Source organism: Trichosurus vulpecula, chromosome X (genome assembly GCF_011100635.1).
Source record: "Trichosurus vulpecula isolate mTriVul1 chromosome X, mTriVul1.pri, whole genome shotgun sequence".
In the NCBI taxonomy this organism is placed as follows: domain Eukaryota; kingdom Metazoa; phylum Chordata; class Mammalia; order Diprotodontia; family Phalangeridae; genus Trichosurus; species Trichosurus vulpecula.
Genome location: NC_050582.1, coordinates 28,933,744 through 28,953,660, shown reverse-complemented (window position 1 = coordinate 28,953,660; position 19,917 = coordinate 28,933,744).

Genomic DNA, 19,917 nt, shown 5'->3' with positions numbered 1-19,917 from the left:
GGGCACATTTAAAATGCCTGGGGGAATATTATAGCTATCTTTAAGTACTTGAAAGTCTGTCATGTGGAAAAGAATTCATAGGACCATAGATCTGGAGCTGGAAGGGACCTCAGAGGTCACCTAGTTCAATTTGGCAATTTTATTTTACAATTTTACAATTACATTGAGGCAGAACTAGGACCAGGAGGGTAGAAGTTACAAAGAGACAAATTTAGGCCTGATATTAAGAAAAACTTCCCAACAATTAGAGCTGTCTAAAAGTAGAATGGAGAGGTAGTGAGTTCTTTTTCCTCACTGGAGGTTTTGATGCAAAGGCTGGATGAGCACTTGTAGGGACTCTCTTTTGAATATAGGTTGAACTGGATGGCCACTGAGGTTCCTTCCAACTTTATAATTCTGTGAAGTTTTACAAAATGATTTTCTAACAACTCTGCAAGTTAGGTAGTACCAGGATTATTATCCCAGTTTTGCACATAGGAAATTTAGGCTCAGAGCGGTTAAGTAACTAACCTGAGGTCACACAGAGAGGCAGAGTTAGGACTCGAACCCTCATCTCCTGATTCTGAGCTTCTTTCTTTGTCCAGTACATCAGCTTCCACTCACAATGATCTAACCTGAATGTCAGATCATTATTATCTTCTGGCAAATTAAATAGCACATCTCATAGTTAAAGTTACTTTTTGCACCCCTATTCTGGCATCATCCAAGGTATTTCTTGTTACTTGAAGACTAAGGTTGGGTCTAAGTGTCTAAATGCGTCGGTTGTTGGTTGTAGGCACTCATTTGGATCATTTGACTTTGTACTAGGGAAGTATCTCAACACAACACAAGGGGGCTCTCTTGATAAAGAATGCTTATATAGAAATGTGTAGCTCATTAGAGCTCGAAAGGCCCTTAGAGATCATCTAGTCCAACCCCTTCACTTTTCAGAGCAGGAAACCAAGGTCCAGAGAAGTGATGGACTTGTCCAAGGCCACACAGCCACTTTAGCAGCAAAGCCAGGACCAGAACTGAGGTATCACAGCTCTAAGAATACTATACTATTTCACTCTCATAAGTATATCCTGTGTTCTTTTTGAGGAAATGTAATGTAGCCCCCCCAAAATATAAGTTGGTAGGTATTTTCTTTTGTGTATTTGCAAGACTAATATAGAGTAAAGAAAAGTATTTCAACTAAAATTATTCTCTAATGACTGCTGCTGATTGGTAGGAAGCTTAGGGTCATGGTTACTAGCCCACACATTTTCTGGGTAGTATGGTATTATGGCAAAGGTCAACTGAAGAGTTTGGATTTGATAATCATTAAGGTCCCCTCTGGCACAAAGTCTATGAACCTGTGGTCCTGTGAAGGCTGGGCTTGGAGTCAAGACCAGAGTTGAGTCTCATCCCCAATAATTATTTTGTGTCCTTGAGCGAGTCATTTCAAGTTGTTGAACCTCAATTTTACATCCATAAAATGGAGTCTGACTATGCCAACTCCATACTCAATAAACTGCAGTGACTCCCTTATTACCTCCGTGATCAAGATACTATCTACTTCACAGGATTGTTGTGGGGAATGCAGTTTGTAAAGTGTTATAGAAAAGTTAACAATTATTATAATCACAGTCACAGAATCTCAGTGTTGAAAAAGACCTCAGATTCTAATTTGTACCTGAACAGGAATTCCTCCTCAAGTGGGCAATGAAACATAGCTTGAAGACTAAGAAATAATTGGACTCAATAAAACAGCATCCATTAATTCTAAAAACATAAGTCACATAGGAACAAATTCCCTATTTGATGAGAACTTCTGGGAAAATCAGAAAGAAATCTGGCAGAAATGAGATTTAGACCAACATCTTATACCATATCCCACAATAAATCCATAATGGATATGTGACCTGACTAGAAGAGAAGCAAATCCTATACCTTCCATAGCTAAGAGTAGCAGATGAACTCTTAACCATACAAACGATAGAATCAATTACAAAAGATAAAATACATGCTTTTTGTTACATGAAATTAAAAAGTTTTTTCACAAACAAAATTAATAAGTAAGGGAAGAGCAAAAGGAAAGCAGGTGACCGGGGGAAAAATCTTTGTATCAAATATCTCTGGGAAAGGCTTGATATCCAAGATACAGAGACAATAAGTAGAAATATTTAAGACCAAAAGTCATTCTCCAATAGACAAATGGTCAAAGGATATATAAACAAATAATAATTAAAAAGAATTATAAGCGATTAACAATAATAAGAAAGAATACTCTAAATCACTAATAAAAACAGAAATATAAATCAAAATGACCTCGAGGTTCTATTTCATACTTAGAAAATTGGCAAAGATGGCAAAAGATGGCAGTAATCAATGTTGAAAGGACTGCAGAAAGACAGGCACATCATTGTATTGTTGGTGGAGCTGTGAGTTAGTGTAATCATTCTGGGAAGCAATTTGGAATCATGCAAAACAGTGGCTAAACTGTCCATACTCTTTGACAGAGAGATTCCCCTACTGGGTATATACCCCAGAGGTCATTGACCAAAAAAGAAAAAAAATGCTTCAGATACATCATGTTGTATAGTGCAACACTTTTTGTAGTAGCAAAGAATTGAAAACAAAGCAGATGCCCATCAATTGGGGAATGATTGGACAAACTATGGCACATGAATGTAATGGAATGTTACTGTGTTGTAAGAAACAATAAAGATGATGCATACAGAGAAGCATGGAACAACTTAGATGAACTGATGCAGAGCGAAATAAGCAGATCCAGGAAAACAATATGCACAACAACTATAACAACGTAAAAGGGAAGGAATTACAATCACAAAACAATAAAAAAAACCAATGTTGCAAATTTACAAAGAACAAGAATGGTCCCAAAAAAGAAAGATAAGAAGATACTTCCCCCTGCTCCGAACATTGCATATGATGTGAGTTTTTTTTCTAATGCGTTGATCGATTTTGCTGAAAAATTTTCTCTTCCACTTTTTAAAAATGTGGCCTCAGACACTTCCTAGCTGTGTGACCCTGGGCAAATCACTTAACCCTGATTGCCTCCAAAAAAAGAAAAAGAAAGAAATGCAGTTTGATTACTTTGAAATATATTGTAATAGTGAAACCTTTCTTAACTAGATATTCACCAGCCTGCAGAGCTAATTAGTTACTTGGATTTCTCCCCACTCTGTTACCCCTGCCCCGCCACTCCACATTTTGAAAAGAGCAAGCACAAGAAGGGAGTGGGGTGGGGGTAGTTCAATCTCAGCATCTCCCAAGTCTGGGGTGGGGAACCTGCAACCTCAAGGCCACATGTGGCCCTCTAGGTCCTCAGGTGCAGCCTTTTGACTGAGTCCAAGTTTTACAGAACAAATCCTTTCATTAAGGGGATTTGTTCTGTGAAGTTTAGATTCAGTCAAAGGGCCACACTTGAGGACCTAGAGGGCCACATGTGGCCTCGAGGCCACAGGTTCCCCACCCTTGTCCAAGTCAATCCAGTCCACACAAGGAAGTTCTGCTTGTTAGGAAGTTTTGTTTTCCTACATCAAGCCTAAATCTGCCTTTTTGCAATTTCCATCTACTATTCCTAGTTCTGCCCTCTGGGTCCAAGGGGAACAAGTCTAATCCTTCTTTCATATGGCATTCTTTCAATTACTTGAAGATAGATCTCATGTGCCCCTGGTCTGTATATCCCCCAGTTCTTTCAACCGGTTCTTAGATGGTATAGTCTTCAGTCACATCACTATTACTGATCATGCTTGATTCAACAACTGAAACAGCCCTCCTCTGCATGCCCTCCAGTTTGCCATTATTCTTCAAAAAATGTGACATCTAAAACTCGACACAATATTTCTTGTATGGCTTGTCCAGGGCAGAATACGATGGGGCTATTAGCTCCTTAGGCATGGACGGTATACTTCACTTAATGTAGTTTCAAATCATGTTAGCTTTTATGGCTGCCATGTCACTGTAACTCCCACAGAGCTTGTGGCCCACCAAGGCACTTCCATCTTTTCGCAGCAACTGCTTGTCTAGACGCTGCTCCCCACCCTGTTCTTGCAAGTGCCTCTTCTGAACCCGTGGGGAAGACTTGGGGCAAGGGTGACAGATTCTGCAAAGAAATTGAATAATTCAAATGTGAGAATTTCAGCATTTCTTTGCCATGGTGAAAGGGCAACCGTACGCTGACATCCAGAAGTTGGCTCTGTCGAATTTCAAGCTCCAGAACTGAAGGTGGTGGTGGAGCATAGAGCAGGAGAGAACATACAACAAAAATGGTAGCTACAGTTAAGTGTTATTTTCACCGGGTGACTCACCTCTACTTTTACCGGAAGATAATATTGATCTAAATGGTGACCTTTTCCTTTCCTTCATATCATCAAAATCATTCCAGGCGAAGGGCAATGAGTCACCATTGAAACAGATTATCCTTTGAGAAAAAATTAGCATTTTATTGCCTTAGAAATCTTAACTGAGGGTCTTTTATTTACTTCACCTGGTGAGTCCGTGACATTCTCCTTAAGTGCCTCTTATGTCCAGTTCTTAATATGATCGAATCATCAAATGTCAGACCTGAAAGGAACCTTAGAGATCATCTAGTCATTTAAAAGAATATCTGTTTTCAAATGTATTTTGTTAAATATTTCCTAATCACATTTTAAATAATTTTTAAACATCCATTTTTAAAAATTTTGAGTTCCAAATTTTCTCTCTCCTGCCCCTCTCCCACCCCTTGAGAAGGTGAGCAATAAGATTTGATTCCACATGTGAAGTCATGAAAAACATACTTCTATATTAGCCATGTTGAAAAAGAAAACATAAAAAAAAAAAGTCTGCGCTCAGAGTTCATCAGTTCTCCCTCTGGAGGGCATCCTTTAGGAATTTGAGGCCCATAGATGCTAAGTGAGCTGTTCACAGTCACACATAGTTAATGACAGGGCCAGGATTTGAACCTAGGTCTGCTGACTCCAAATCTAGCAATCTTTCCACTATATCACTCTGCCTCCCAATTGTGCTTTTTTTTTTGGTAGGGGGGGAAGGCAGGGCAATTGGGGTTAAGTGACTTGCCCAAGGTCACACAGCTAGTAAGTGTGTTAAGCGTCTGAGGACGGATTTGAACTCAGGTCTTCTTGACTCCAGGGCTGGTGCTCTCCTCGATGCATCACCTAGCTGCCCTCCAATTGTGCTTTTTTGAAGGATATTTCTACTTTATTTGGAGTTTTCCTCTGTTCTGGAAATACTTATGAAGAGGCAGCATGATACTGTGGGCTGCTAGACTTGGAGTCTGGATGAACTGAGTTTGAATCCTACTCCTAACATTTTTAAGCTATTATTTAGCCTTGATGAGCCTCAGTTTCCGCATATCTCAAATGGGGATGATAATAATACCCGTGGTACTTGCCTCACAAAGTTTTTGGGAGGCTTAAATGAGATCATGGATGTAAAGTGCTCCACAAACCATAAAACACTATACAGATCAGTTAATATTATTACTTCAGAAATTGAATGTGCAAAGTGATTTCCCCCAATTAAGCAGCTCTTTGCAAGAGAGTTTTTGCAATCATGCTGTGTGACTCCACAGTATCTTTCATGTTTGTGTCAGGGGACCTAGATTTCTGACCGCAAAGGTCCTTCTACACCTGATATTGGTGCATCCTAAACTTTAGCACAGAGCTCAGACATCATTGTCAAGGACACAACTATGTTACTTTGTGACACAGCGTTGGTGTTCTCTGGGCTTGATATCTCGGGCAGTTCACAGCATGGGCTGGCACACAAAGCTTTCCCGTGTATGTACATGACACAAGGAAACGCAGATATACAGAGAAAATCATTAATAAATACCAGACCCTTAGAACCCTATTGCTGTACCATAATGAGAGCTCCCTCCATATTCTCTACACTTTCATGGATCCCAAGATCCAAACAGCAGCAAATAGCAGCCAGGAAGTCACACTTCTCCTGGATTTCATGTTTGGGCAACCTCATCATGGGAGAGAGTGGTGGTCGAGTCAGGGCTACTGGTAAGAGCCACTGCTTTATCATCCGCCCAGCTCATCTGTCTTTGTTTCTTTGTTGTAACATGGTTTATGGATAAACTCGCATACTAAGCACTGACAGTTTCTGTTGAGTGTATGACCGAGTATGTTGAAACAGAAAAGAAGTTGAAATGATGTTTTTACCAAAGTTACCAAGTAGGTCAGTGATATGGAAAATTCTATCACTCCCACCCCTGCTAGCTGTCATCCTATATCTCTCCTCACCTCTTTCTAAACCCCTCGAGAGTCCCCCTTACTGTTAGTCCCTTTCCTCCATTGACTATCTCCAATTTATCCTGTCTATATCTTGTTTGTACACAATTGTGTGCTGTCTTCCCCATTAGAATGAGCTCCTGGAGAGTGGGGACTGGTTTTTGTCTTTCTTTGTATCCTCAGGGCTTTGCACAGCATCTGGCACATAGTAGGTACTTAATAAGTGTTCTAGAGTTAGTATCACTGACTCAATTGACCCTTCCCAAAAGTTACCTATGATCTCCCAATGGTCATCCAATAGCCTTTTCTCAGTCCTCATCCTTCTTGACTTCTCTGCCACTTTTGACACTATTCACCCCCCTCTCTTCCCAAATATTCTCTCCTCTGTCAGTTTTCATGACAGTATGCTTTCGTGGTCCTCCTCCTACCTTCTCTGACTGCTCCTTCTCATCCCCTTTGCTGAGTCTTCATCTATGTCATGCCTGCTAATAGTGGGTGGCCTTTAAGGCTTTGTCCTGAGCCCTCCTCTCTTCTCTATAATATCTCACTTGGTGATCTTATCAATTCCATGAATTCAATTAACATCTGTATACAAATGATCCCCAGATTCATCCATCTATCTATAGTCTCTGTCTTATGCTACAGTCCTATAACACCAACTCTCTTTTGGTCACATCAAACTGGATGTCCGGTAAATATCTCAAACTTACAATATCTCAGACAGGACTTCTCATCTTTTCCCAAAAGCCACCTCTCTTCCCGAACTTCCCTAATACTGTTGTGCCTACCATCGTCCCACTCATCCAAGTAGGAAACCTTGGTGTCGTCCTTGATTCTTATTCTTGCTCACTCCACATAGCCAACCTTTGGCCAAATCTTATCATGTTAACTTTCACAACATCTCTCACACATGTCACTCGCCACTCACACAGCGACCACATTAATTGGGGTCCACATAGCTTCTAGCCTGGGACGATGACGATGACAACAATGATGACGACTGTACAGCACTTTGAGATTAGGGTACCAAACGGCGTGGTGGATAAAGCACTGGACTTGGAGTCAGGAAGACCTGAGTTCAATTCTAGCTTCAGACATTTCCTAGCTGCATGACCCAGGACAACTCACTTAACCTCTGTTTTCCTCAGTTTCTTCATCTGTAAAATGAAAATAAGAATACCTACCTCCCAGGGCTCTTGTGAAGATCAAATGAAGTAATACTTTTAAGATACTTTTAAGGTGCTTTGCCAATTTTAGGTACAATATAAGTTTCTTCTTCTTCTTCTTCCTCTTCCTCTTCCTCTTCCTCTTCTTCTTCCCCTTCTCCTTCTCCTCTTCCCCCTCCTCCCCCCTCCTCCCCCCTCCTTCTCCTTCTCCTTCTCCCCCTCTTCCCCCTCCTCCCCTCCCCCCTCATCCTCCTCCCCCTCCTCCCCCTCCCCCCTCTTTGTCCTCCTCCCCCTTCTTCCTCCTCCTCCTTCCCCCTCTTTTTCCTCCTTCTTCCTTTACATATGTTATCTCATTTGATCCTCACAACAACCCTGGGAGGTAGGAACTATTATTGTGCCCCCATTTTACAGCTGAAGACACTGAGACTGAGAGAGGTTAAGTAACTTCATCATTTATCTTCCCCAGTCATCTGAGACACAATTTGAATTCAACTCTTCCTGACTCTAAGTCACACACTCTATCCACTGTACCACCTAGCTGCCTCTGGAATAGCCTTCTTATTGGTCTACCTGCTCACTCCGTGTCGTCCTCCACTTAGCTGCCAAAGCGGTTTTCCATAGGACTGATCACTAAATTCCAGTGGCTCCCTGTTACCTCCAGAATCAAATACAAAGTCCTCTGTTGGGAATTTGGAGCTCCTTATCACCTGAACCCTTCTTCCCTTTCTGCTCCCCTCCCTACATTTGGTGATCTAATGCCCCTGGCTTCCATGTTTCTGCACTGGCCGTCCCATGTGCCTCCAGGCTCTGCCTCCTCACCACTACCTCTTGGTTTCCCTGGCTTCCTGCAAGATCCAGCTCAAATCTCTCTTTCTGCAGAAGGCCTTTCCCTGTTCCCTTCCTCACTCAGATTATTTTCATCTTCTCTGTGTATGTCTTGTATGAGCCCCCTCTTCCATCGGAGTGTGAGCTTCTGGATGACAAAAACTGGTTTTGCCTTTATTTCCATCCCCAGTGCTCAGCACAGTGCCCAGCACATAGTAGGAACTTAGTAAGTGCTTTTGGATTGATTGGTACTATCGCTTCTCCTCCTCCTCATTCTCCTCATTCCCCTCTTATTGCTGCTGCTGCTGCTGTTGCTGCTGCTACTACCAGCCAGGTGTTGCAGTGGATAGAATGCCAGAATTATAATCAGGAAGAACTGAGTTCAAATCAGGCTTACAATACTTACTGTGTGACCCTGGGCAAGTCACTTACCTTCTATCTACCTCATTTTCCCCATCTGTAAAATGGGGATAATGATGGCACCTACCTCCTAGAGTTGTTGTGAAGATCTAATGAGATAATAATTGTAAAGCACTTCACCTAGTGCCTGGCACATAGTAGGCACTCTCTAAATGTTAATTATTATTACCACCACCACCACCCCCAATAATAACAACCTCTTAACTGTGTCTAGAATTTTACAGATTATATTCTTGATCTCATGTGAGTTTCCTAATAGTCTTTAAGGGAGTTAAGACAGATTATATTATTCTCTTTTTTACAGCTGATGAAGCTGTAGCCCACAAAAGATAAGGTCCCATAGCTATTAATCATTGGAATGCGAAATGGAGCTAAGCTTTCTCAAAATATATAGTTTACTGGCGTCTTTTTCATCCTATCACCATCACCCCTCACCCACCTGCTCCGGGGAGAACTCTCCCTTACAAAGAAAAGCAATTTAGCCAAAACAACCGATATGGATCGATATGGGCTTTGACAGTATATACCATATTCTGGCCTAGTAGTTCCCCACCTCCCCCTCATGAGGGAAGGGTATTTTTCATTATCTCTTCTCTGAGACTGTCATTGGTTTTTCCATTACTCGGAGTTCAACTCCCCTGAGTAAGCACATTTTTCTCTGGGTTGAAGTTATTTCACTCTGCATCAATCAGTTTTTTTTACAAATCTCCTCACATTTCTCTGACTCCTCATATCCATCATTTCTTATTACACCACAGTAATATTCTATTACATCCATATGCCATCAGTTCCTCCACTCAACGGGTGCCTACCCACACTATTGCCAGTGCTTTCTTACCACAAAGAGCACTGCTATGAATAATTTGGCATATGTCATAACCCTCTTTGAGTCTTTGTCTTCCTTGGGGTATGAGTCCAGTGGTGAGACCACTTGGTCAGAAGATATTGACAATTTAGTGCCTTTTCTTGCATAATTTCCAATAGAAATTCAGACCAGGTAGCTTGCACCTCCATCAGCAATATAATAGTTGACTGTTCTCCCTCAGCCCCTCCAATACTGGCTGTTGCTATTTTTTGTCATCTTTGCCAGTTTACAAGGTATGAGGGAAAACATCAGAAGCATTCTAATTTGTACTTTTCATATTATTAGTGGTCTTGGAGTTTTTTTTTCACATGGCCTTTCTGAGTTTGCAATTCCTCCTTTGAAAATTTTTCCTTTCTCATGACCACTTATCTCATTTTGAGTCCACGTTATCCAACATCCCGTCCAATATTCTTTCTAAATTACTACCCTTGCCTCTGTGGACAAAGCTTTTAATTATAATAGAATGTCCATTCATATATTTTGCTTTGACTAATTTCTAATTCATGCTCAACTAGCATTCTTGCTTTGTTTTTTCCTCTTAACATATTGCATTCATGCTTTATTTTCCATTTTAAATGTCTTCTTCCAACCAGGCCTGTACCCAGAAAAGCAAACAATAATTTACATTTTCATGTATTTTTAGACAATTATATGTAACTGTCTTTATTCATCTTTAAAAGCCCATTTACATGGCATATAATAGAATTAATTGAATTGATTTTTGAGGCAGGGCTGCTTTTTATCCCACTGAAAAACTGTGACTCATGAGATCCATTTGAGCTTCATTTCTATTCCTCCCTCAACTCGTAAGCTAAATGTGATTTATGTAAAAAAAACAACCCTTACTTACCTCTGCAGAGAGCTTGGTTGGGTAGGAAATAAGGGACCAGTTTTCATTCAAAACTCTTGTACAGTTGGGGAAAGTTACAGGAAGGCAGATTTCAGTTTGGAATAAAGAAGTACTTTCTAGTAATTACAGACATCCAGCAATGAGAGTCTGCCTCATGAGGTAATGAGTTCCCCATCATGAAACTCACAGAATCATAGGATCATAGTTTTTTGAGTTGGAAGAAAGTTTAGAAATCATCGAGTTTAAGCCTCTCATTTTACAGATAAAGTGTTCCAATGGGTACCTACAAGGATGTTATAGACAGGATTTCAGCATGGGGCAGATTGGACCAGATGAAATTCTGAGATTCTATGATTTTCATGACCTGTGTAGCAAGGCTGTGGAAATAGCTCCAAAATAACTTGGGAGAAAAAGAATTTGTGGTGAATGATTTGTGGTGGCATAGAAAGAATGTGATTTGGAGTCAGAGGAACCGGATTCAAATCCTGATGGCCACCTAATAATCTTGGGCAAATCATTTCACTTCTCTGAGCCTCAGTTTCCTTCTCTGTCAAGTGAAGTTGGACTGAATGACCTCTAGAGTCCCTTTCCAGCTCTAAGTCTATGACATTAAGTGCTGCTGAAAATTAATTCTAGTGAACGAGTATTTATCCACTGGCTTTTTTGTGCCTGGCACACTCAGCTCTATGTGAGAGTTATAAAAGCAGTAGAAGGTTTTGTCCCCATCCTTCACATGCTTACAATTTCATTGAGGTGACAAGACTGACAAATGAGAACTGAAGATAGCATGTGATTAAGTGGGATGATGTAGAAAATATATAAAGCAGTATCATATCCTGAACTGTATTACAAAGCGATAATCATCAAAACAATTTGGTACTGGTTTAAAAGATAGAGAGGTCAATCAATGAAAGAAGTCAGAGACACAGAAAATAGAAGCAAAAGACATTAGTAGACTAGCGTTTGATAAGTCCAAAGATCCCAACTTAGGGGCTAAGGACTTACTCTTGGACAAAAACTGCTGGGAAAACTGGAAAGCAGTCTTGTAGAAATTAAATTTAGAGCAACACCAAATACTTTATATGAAGATTACCTCCAAAAGGATATGTGACTTAGATATAAAAAAGTCACTTGATAAACAAATTAGATGATCAAGGAAGAAATCATCTTTCTGATCAAGACCAAAGGACAGAGAGAATCATAGAAGATAAAGTTGACAGTTTTGATCATATAAAATTAAAAAGGTTTTATAGAAATAAACCACAGTTAAAAGTGGAAGGAAAACAGCTAACTGGTATAGGGGGGCGGTTTGCAGCAAATTTCTCTAATGAAGATCTCATGTTTATAATCATGAGGAACTTATTCAAATTTATGAGAACAAGAGCTATTCCCCAATAGAAAAATAATCAAAAGATGTGAATAATAATAGCTAGCATTTCTATAGCATTTTAAGGTTTGCAGAGCACATTACAAATATGACTTCATTTGATTGTTACAATGATCCTGGGAGGTAGGTGCTATTATCCTCATTTTACAGATAAAAGAAGCAGGTTGGGAGAGGTCAAATTGCTGGAACAAAATGGGTATTTAATAAATGTTTATTTGTTGATTTATTGACTTGCCCAGGGTTATGCAGATTTAAGGCAGTATTTGAACTCAGGTCTTTCTCACTCCAGGCCCAGTGCTTTATACACTATGAATAGGTAATTTTCAGAGGTAGAAATCTAAGCTAAGCTATCTCTAATAATTAGAGAAATACAAATTAAAGCAACTATGAGGTTCGAGCTCACACCCATCAGATTGACAAATAAGACAAAAATGTACAATTACAATTGTTACAGGGGCTTCAGGGAAACAGACATACCAACACATTGTTGGTGGAGCTGTGAATTGGTCCAACCATTCTGGAAAGCAATTTGGAACTATGCATACAAAATCACTAAACTGCGTGTCCTTTGACCCAGCTAGACCACCGAGTATAGGCTTATACAGGCTTATACATCTAAAGTGTTTTCATCAAAAAAAAAAAGAAGAAAAAGACTCTCTATACAAAAGCATTTAAAGCACTTTTTTTCCAGTAGAAAAGTACTGGAAATGAAAAGGATGCTCATCTATTGGGGAATAACTAAACACATTTTGGTATATGAGTGTAATGGAGGATTACTGCGCCATAAAATAGGATGAAATGGAAGATTTCAGAGTAACTTGGGAAGACCTGTTTCAATTGATTCACAGGGAAATGAGCAGAATCAGGACAACAATTTCTACAATAACGTTATAAAGAAAAACATTTTTGAAAGACTTGTAAACTCTGATCAGTGCAGTGATCCATCATTGTTGTAGAGGACTGATGATGAAGCATACTTTCCACCTCTTGTTGGAGAGGCGAGGTACTCAAAATGCAGAATAAGACATACATTTTAAAAAATAGATATTTATTTAATATTTTATTTTCCCCCAATTACATGAAAAACAATTTTTAGCATTCATTTTTTAAAGTTCCAAATTCTCTCCCTCCTTCTCCTGCCCCCTTATTTAGAAGGCAAGCAATTTGATAGAGGCTATATACAAAGGCATACATTTTTTAATACAGCCAGTGTGAGAATTTATTTTCTCTGACAATGAATATTTGTTACAAGGGCTTTGTTTTGGTATTTGTTTTTTAATGGGAGTATATGTTAGGGCAAGGGAGGATAGGAACAGATTAGCAGAAAAAAGGAAGGAAGAAAGAAGAAGGAGGAGGAGGAGGGAGGGAGGGAGAGAGAGAGACAGAGAGAGAGAGAGAGAGAGAGAGAGCGCATTATGGCATCTTTTTTAACGAAGGGAAAAAACCAAAAGAAGGCCAGAAACAAGGTCAGACAAACAGGATGGCTTTGAAAGCTACAAGTTGATTTTATTATATACTTGAAAAGCAAGTTGTACACAATAGAAACCTGTACTTTTATGTACAATCCCTTTTTTCTTTTCATATATATACATATATATATATATGTATATATATACAAATTCCCATTCTATTTGGTGTTAGTTAAGTTCAGAATAAAATTAATATTAAAAAGCTGAAAACTGAAAACCTGTCTACTATATTCAAGGAAGACTTTGAAAAATGGATTGTTCATTAATTTTACTCTTGATATACACCGTTGATGTCTGGTTTAATGATGAAGCATTAAAGAATATGTGTCCAAATCTTGTGAACTTCAATGCCAAATCATGTAAAAGAAGTGATTACAGCAAAAGGACATTATTTCCTATTAAAAGGTTATAAAGGTGTTTGTTAAAAATGGCAAAGTTCATTCTTTCTTTAGTCTTTAACTCTTCTTCCCAGTGTTCTCGTCTAACCATGTAAATTTCCCCCTCTACCCACAGTGGTCCATTTCCTCTCCTGCTCCCCCGCAACAGTGAGCTCTTCTCTTTGTTTGCTTCTCTCTCTCTGTCTCCTCCTCCAGCAAATTCCTAGTAGTCTCTTCCCCATTGGTTCTCTCTCTCTCCCCCTTGTTTCTCTCTCTCTTTCCCTGTTTCCCATGATCTGTCCGTCTGTTTGTCTCTTTTCATCCCCAGCCTGTTCCTATGGGCACATTACTTCCCCTCTTTGGGTCTCATTTGTAAAATCAGAATATTAGCTTCTGTGCTGCCTACCTTGATGGGCTGTTGTTAAGGTCTAGTGAAACAAGAAATGTAACACATTTTGCGACATTAAAGTTCCATACACATGTAGCTCTATGACTTTGGTGTCATTAGTTTTTTAGGCAATTCCGTCATATTTATAACTTTCTCTGAGAAGGAGATTCAATTAACTGAAAGAACAAACGAGATATTGATTTTACAAAGTAGCATTTTAATACAGAAAACCTTGGGGGGAAGTGTTGTATATGGAAAGAGTCCTGGATTTGTCATCAAACGATCCAGGTTTTACCATTTATTAGATATATGATTGTATATGTCACATCACCTCTCTGGGCCTCAGTTTCCTTACATGTAAAATGGGGATAACAATTTTTGTACTATGTGGCTCATTGGTTTGTTGGTAAGAAAATAAATCTTAAATGTGAATTATTGTGGTTGCTTTTTATTCACGTCTTTTTCAGTTGGGTTCAGGTAGAAATGGTCCTGGGACAAAGTCACTATCCTGCTATCATTACTTTATATTAAATATTCTATTGAATGTTGTACAAGTAGATGAAACAACTTCTTTTTGTGGTTGAATCAAAGCACTGAGATTTTAGCTCATCCTCAGTAGGTTCACTGAAAGCATCTTCATTCAGTTTGGCTTCAGTAGCAGATGGGATGATGGGTAAAAGTCATCCTGCTCCCATGGGGTGTTTAGCTCCTTAGCCAGGTACCTCTACTTTGAAAGGTTTTTTTTGTTCCATGTCGTTTGGAGATTGTGAGTATTTGGGACTGTGACAATCTTATTTTAAAAGTTTTATTTATTCCAGTTATTACTATTATGGTAGCCCTTATAAAGACTGGAGATCCATATCCCAAATCCAACTCTATTTTTTTAGGCTTTTAAAAATTATTTTAGTTTTCAGCATTCATTTCCACAAGATTTTAGTTACAGATTTTCTCCCCATCTCTACCCTCCCCCACCCCAAGGTGGCATGTATTCTCATTGCGCCTTTCCCGGGTCTGTCCTCTTTTCTATCATCCCCCCTCCCCGCCACCCCCTTTCCCCTTACTTTCTTGTAGAGCAAGATAGATTTCTATACCCCATTGCCTGTATATCTTATTTCCCAGTTGCATGTAAAAACAATTTTTAACATTTGTTTTTAGAACTTTGAGTTCCAAATTCTCTCCCTTCTTCCCTCCCCACCTCCCTCCTTGAGAAGGCAAGCAATTCAATATAAGTTATACATGGATTGTTATGCAAAACACTTCCATGATAGTCATGTTGTGAAAGACTAACTATATTTTCCTCCATCCTATCCTGTCCCCCTTTATTCAATTTTCCCCTTTGAACTTGTCCCTTTTCAAAAGTGTTTGCTTTTGACTAACTCCTCCCCCAATCTTCCTTCCCTTCTATCATCACCCTCCTCTCATCCCCTTCCCCCCTACCTTCCTGTAGGGTAAGATACCAAATTGTCCAACTCTATTTTTTAACAAGCATTTATTCTCTTTCCTTTCCATTCCACACTCCAATTGAAAAATAAAATAAAATCCTCATCAAATTCCCACATTGGCCATGTCTAAAAATATATGATTTCTCTCTCTATTCTAAGTCCTCAACTATTCTTGAAAGAAGTGGGTAGTGGGGGGCAGCTAGGTGGCGCAGTGAGTAGAGCACCGGCCCTGGAATCAGGAGGACCTGAGTTCAAAAATCCGGCTTCAGACACTTGACACATGTACTAGCTGTGTGACCTTGGGCAAGTCACTTAACCCCAAGTGCCATGCCAACAAAAAGAAGTGGATAGTGGGCTTCATCTTTGATCCTCTGGAAACATGGTCCGTCATTGCATTGATCAGAATTCTAAAGCCTTTCAAAGTTGTTTCTCTTTATAATATTTTTGTCAATTTATAAATGATTCTAGTTGTGCTCACTTCACTCTGCATTTTAGCTCATAGAGGTCTTCCCAGTTTCCTCTGAAACTGTTCATTTTGTCATTTCTTATGACACAGTAATATTGTTATATTAGCCATTCCCTGATAGGTGGACATCACCTTAGCTTCTGGGTTTTGTCTTTTTTGGTTTTTTGGCTACTAAGAAAAGAGCTGATATAAATATTTTGTACATATGGGACCTATTTCTCTTTGATCTCTTTGGGGGCATAGAACTAGTAGTATTATTGCTGGGTTAAAGGGTATGGTCAGTTTATTGATTTGGGGGGATGGTTCCATATTAAATGTAGCTGGACCAAATCTCAGCTCCACTAACAGTGCGTCAGTGTGCCTATTTTTCAGCAGCCCTTCCATCATTTGTCATTATCTTCTTTTGTCAGCTTTGTCAGTTCAATACATGTGAGGTGAATTTTACTTTGCATCTTTGTAATTATTGGTGATTTGGAGCATTTTCATATGACTGTTTATATTATTTGATTTCATCCTTTGGAAACTGTTCATATTCTTTGACCATTTATCTGTTGAACAATGGCTACCAGTCTTACAAATTTGAATCAATTCCTTATAATCTTGGATATAAGAACTTTATCAGAGATGCCTGCTGTAAATTCCACCCCCCGCCCCAATTACCTGTTTCCTTTCTAATTTTAACTGCATTAGCTTTGTCTAAAAACTTTTAAATTTTATATAATAAAACTGTCCATTTTCATTTCTGTGATCCTTCCTATCCATTGTTTGGTCTTGAATTCTTCTTCTATCCATAGATCAAACATATGACCTTTTGGGGAGCTAATTTTTTTAATATAGCATTCATTGTTACTCTAAACCTAATTACGAATAGACCGTATTCACGTTTTCCTAGCCAGTTTTGTCAAATAATGAGTCCTTACCCTGGTAGTCTTTGGGTTTATCAAACAATGTTCTACTAGGTTCATTTGCTTCTGTACATTGTGTACCTAATCTTTTCTGCTGATTGATTCCTCCATTTCTTAAGTAGTACCAAATCATTTTGAAAATTACTACTTCACATTTTAGTTTGATATATGATACTTCCCTTCCTTCCCACTTTTTTTCATTTTTTCCCTTGAGATTCTTGATATTTTGTTCCTCCAAATGAATTTTGTCACCATTTTTCTAGGCCCCTCAAGTCATCCTTTTGTAGTTTGGTATAACACTAAATAAGTAAATTAATTTAACTGGTGTCATCATTTTTATTTTATTGGCACAGTGTACCCATGAGCAATTGATATTTTCCCAGTGACATGGTTCCGTAATTCTGTAAGGCAGCTTTTTTTAGTTCCATTCATTTGTTGTGGATTCTCCTTTTTCATTTTGATATGAACAAAATGTCTCTCTCAAAATCAGAGTAGCTAACTAGTTATCTATTTTATTGATTTAAAAAAGGCCTTAGTTTCATCAATTTGATTTTTTTTGTTTTCAATTTTTTAATCTCTTCCCTGCTTTTCAGGATTTCTACTTTGGTGTAGGGTTTTTTATTTGTTGCTTTTCAATATTTTGTTGTTGTTGTTGCATGCAGAATTCACTGATTTGTTCTTTCTCCATTTTGTAGTTGGAAATATTTAGAGATATACATTTTCTCCTAAGAATTCATTTATTACATTTTATTTGCTGTCTCATTGTTGTAATTTACTTTGGTAACATTTTATATTGTTTCCGTGATTTGTTTCTTGATCTACCTATTCTTTAGGATTAAGTTTTTAATCTCCAATTAAGTTTTAATTCTTAACTTAAAGTCCATTTAAAATTTTTTTATTGCATCATGGTCAGGAAAGGATGTGTTTAGTATTTCTGGTTTTCTGCATTTATTTCTGAGGTTATTATGCCTAATGATCAGTTTTTTGTAAAGGGGCCATGTATGGCTGAGAAATATGTAGATCCTTTCCTGTTTCCATTCAGTAATCATGACAGAGATATCATCTTTAATTTTTCTAAAGTTTCATTCAGATTCTTAATTTCTTTCTTTTACCTTTTTGTTAGATTTGTTTAATTATAAAAAGGGTACGTTGAGGTCCCCCTCTGTTATATTTTTTCTCTCTTTTTCTCTCTGCAAATTAGTATTTATATGCTATGACATTTGGTACATATGTATTAAGTATTGATATTGATTTTTAATGTAGATTCCCTGCTTTTTATCTTTTCCATTTTTACTGTAGCTGTATCTGAAATCGTGATTGCAACCCTGACATTTTTGAGTTCACCTGAAGCATAAAAGATTCTACTTCGACCACACGTTTTAATGCTTTGTGAAATTTTATGTTTCAAGCATGTTATGTTAGTTTCTGGTTTCTAATCTGTTCTGCTTTCTTTTTACATTTTCTATATTAGTTCCTACCATTTACTTTCATGCTTGTGATTGTTAATTATGTATTTACCTCCATCCTGTCCTCTTGTACTTTTTCCTCTCTTTGTCTCCTTCTCCCTCTTTACAATGAGGAAGGTGATGAGCAAAAAGTTTGCCTAATACTTGTCATCTATAAATTATTGGTTTCCTTTCTCCTACCCTGCCCCCTCCAATTACAAGGTTTTTTTTTTATTATTTTTTCCTTCCTTCCTTTTTTCTTTCTCTCTTCCTTTTTCTTTCTTTCTTTCTTTCTTTCTCTCTTTTCCTTCCTTCCCTCCTTCTCTTCTTTCTTTCTTTCTTTCTTTCTTTCTTTCTTTCTTTCTTTCTTTCTTTCTTTCTTTCTTTCTTTCTTTCTTTCTTTCTTTCTTTCTTTCTTTTCTCCCCTGACATTTGAATTTGTTTTGATTATGACTACTACCTCACCCATCCTATCATCCCTTTTATTTTCCTCTTTCCCTCTTGTTGTCCCCTCCTATACTTGAACTTTTTCCTGGCTGCTTGAAGTATTTTTCTTTGACCTTATAGTTTTATGACATTTCTGAGGGTTTTCATATTTGGGTTTTTTTGGAGGTTGACTAGTGAGTTCCTTCCTTCTGGTTCTAAGAGACCTAGAAAATTTTCATATATGATTTCTTGAAATATGGTACTCAATTTTTGGTCATGCTTTTTAGGTAATGTAATGATTCTGAGATTATTTGTTTTTAACTTGTTTTCTAAATTGGTTGTTTTTGACATTATATACCTTTTATTTTCTCCTGTTTTTTTTAAATAATCCTTTAATTTTATCTTAATATTTCTTTTTGTCTCATGGAGTTGTTATTTTCTCTTTGGCCTATTTTCACTTTCAGGGAATTTGATTCTTCATTAAGGTTTACCTCTATCTGTTCCGAGGTATTAATTCTCTTTGCCATTTTTTTCCTTAGAGCTATTTCATTTTTTTATCTCTTGCTTCATTTATTCCAGGTACTCTTGTAGACCTTAGAGCCAGAATATTGTTTTCTCTGAGGCTTTTCTTGAACTTCTTGTGAATTCACCTTATGCTTCTGGATTTATCCTTTTGGCTTCTCTAAGTCCAAGGTACTTCTTCATTGTGTTTGACTTTTTTCCTTATGTTTACTCATTGTTTACAGCCTCACTATCTGTACTGGGGGCTTGTGCTTGGGGAAAACTCTGTTCCCATACTCCTGGGTGATGTGGGTGAACCCTATTTGATCCTGACTTCAGTGGCTAAGAATAGACCCTACCATATGAAGGAATTGTCTGGCATTTGTTCCTCCTAGGCTTCTGGCTCAGGCTGCCTCAGTGCTGGGTTGGGCCATGGCTGATTGTACACTGGGTGTTATAGATGGGATCCCAGGATGACACTCTGTTCCTGTTCCTTGTCACACATGGGAATTGGGCCTTGGGCTAACCCTCAACTTTGTTGGACACTGGGCTGTTTCCATCATGTGCTGTGCCACTGGTCTGCTTTGCACTTTGCCCTCCACCTGATCTCTGCTCCATGCTTCCACAAGATTCTGGCTATCTTTTTGTGGAGTCCTGGCCCGGATGGAAGAATGCATAGCTGATTATTTTTGGTTTTGTTTTTCATTGTTCCTTCTAGTATATTTTTAGAGTTTTACTGGGGTGTTTGTTGGGTA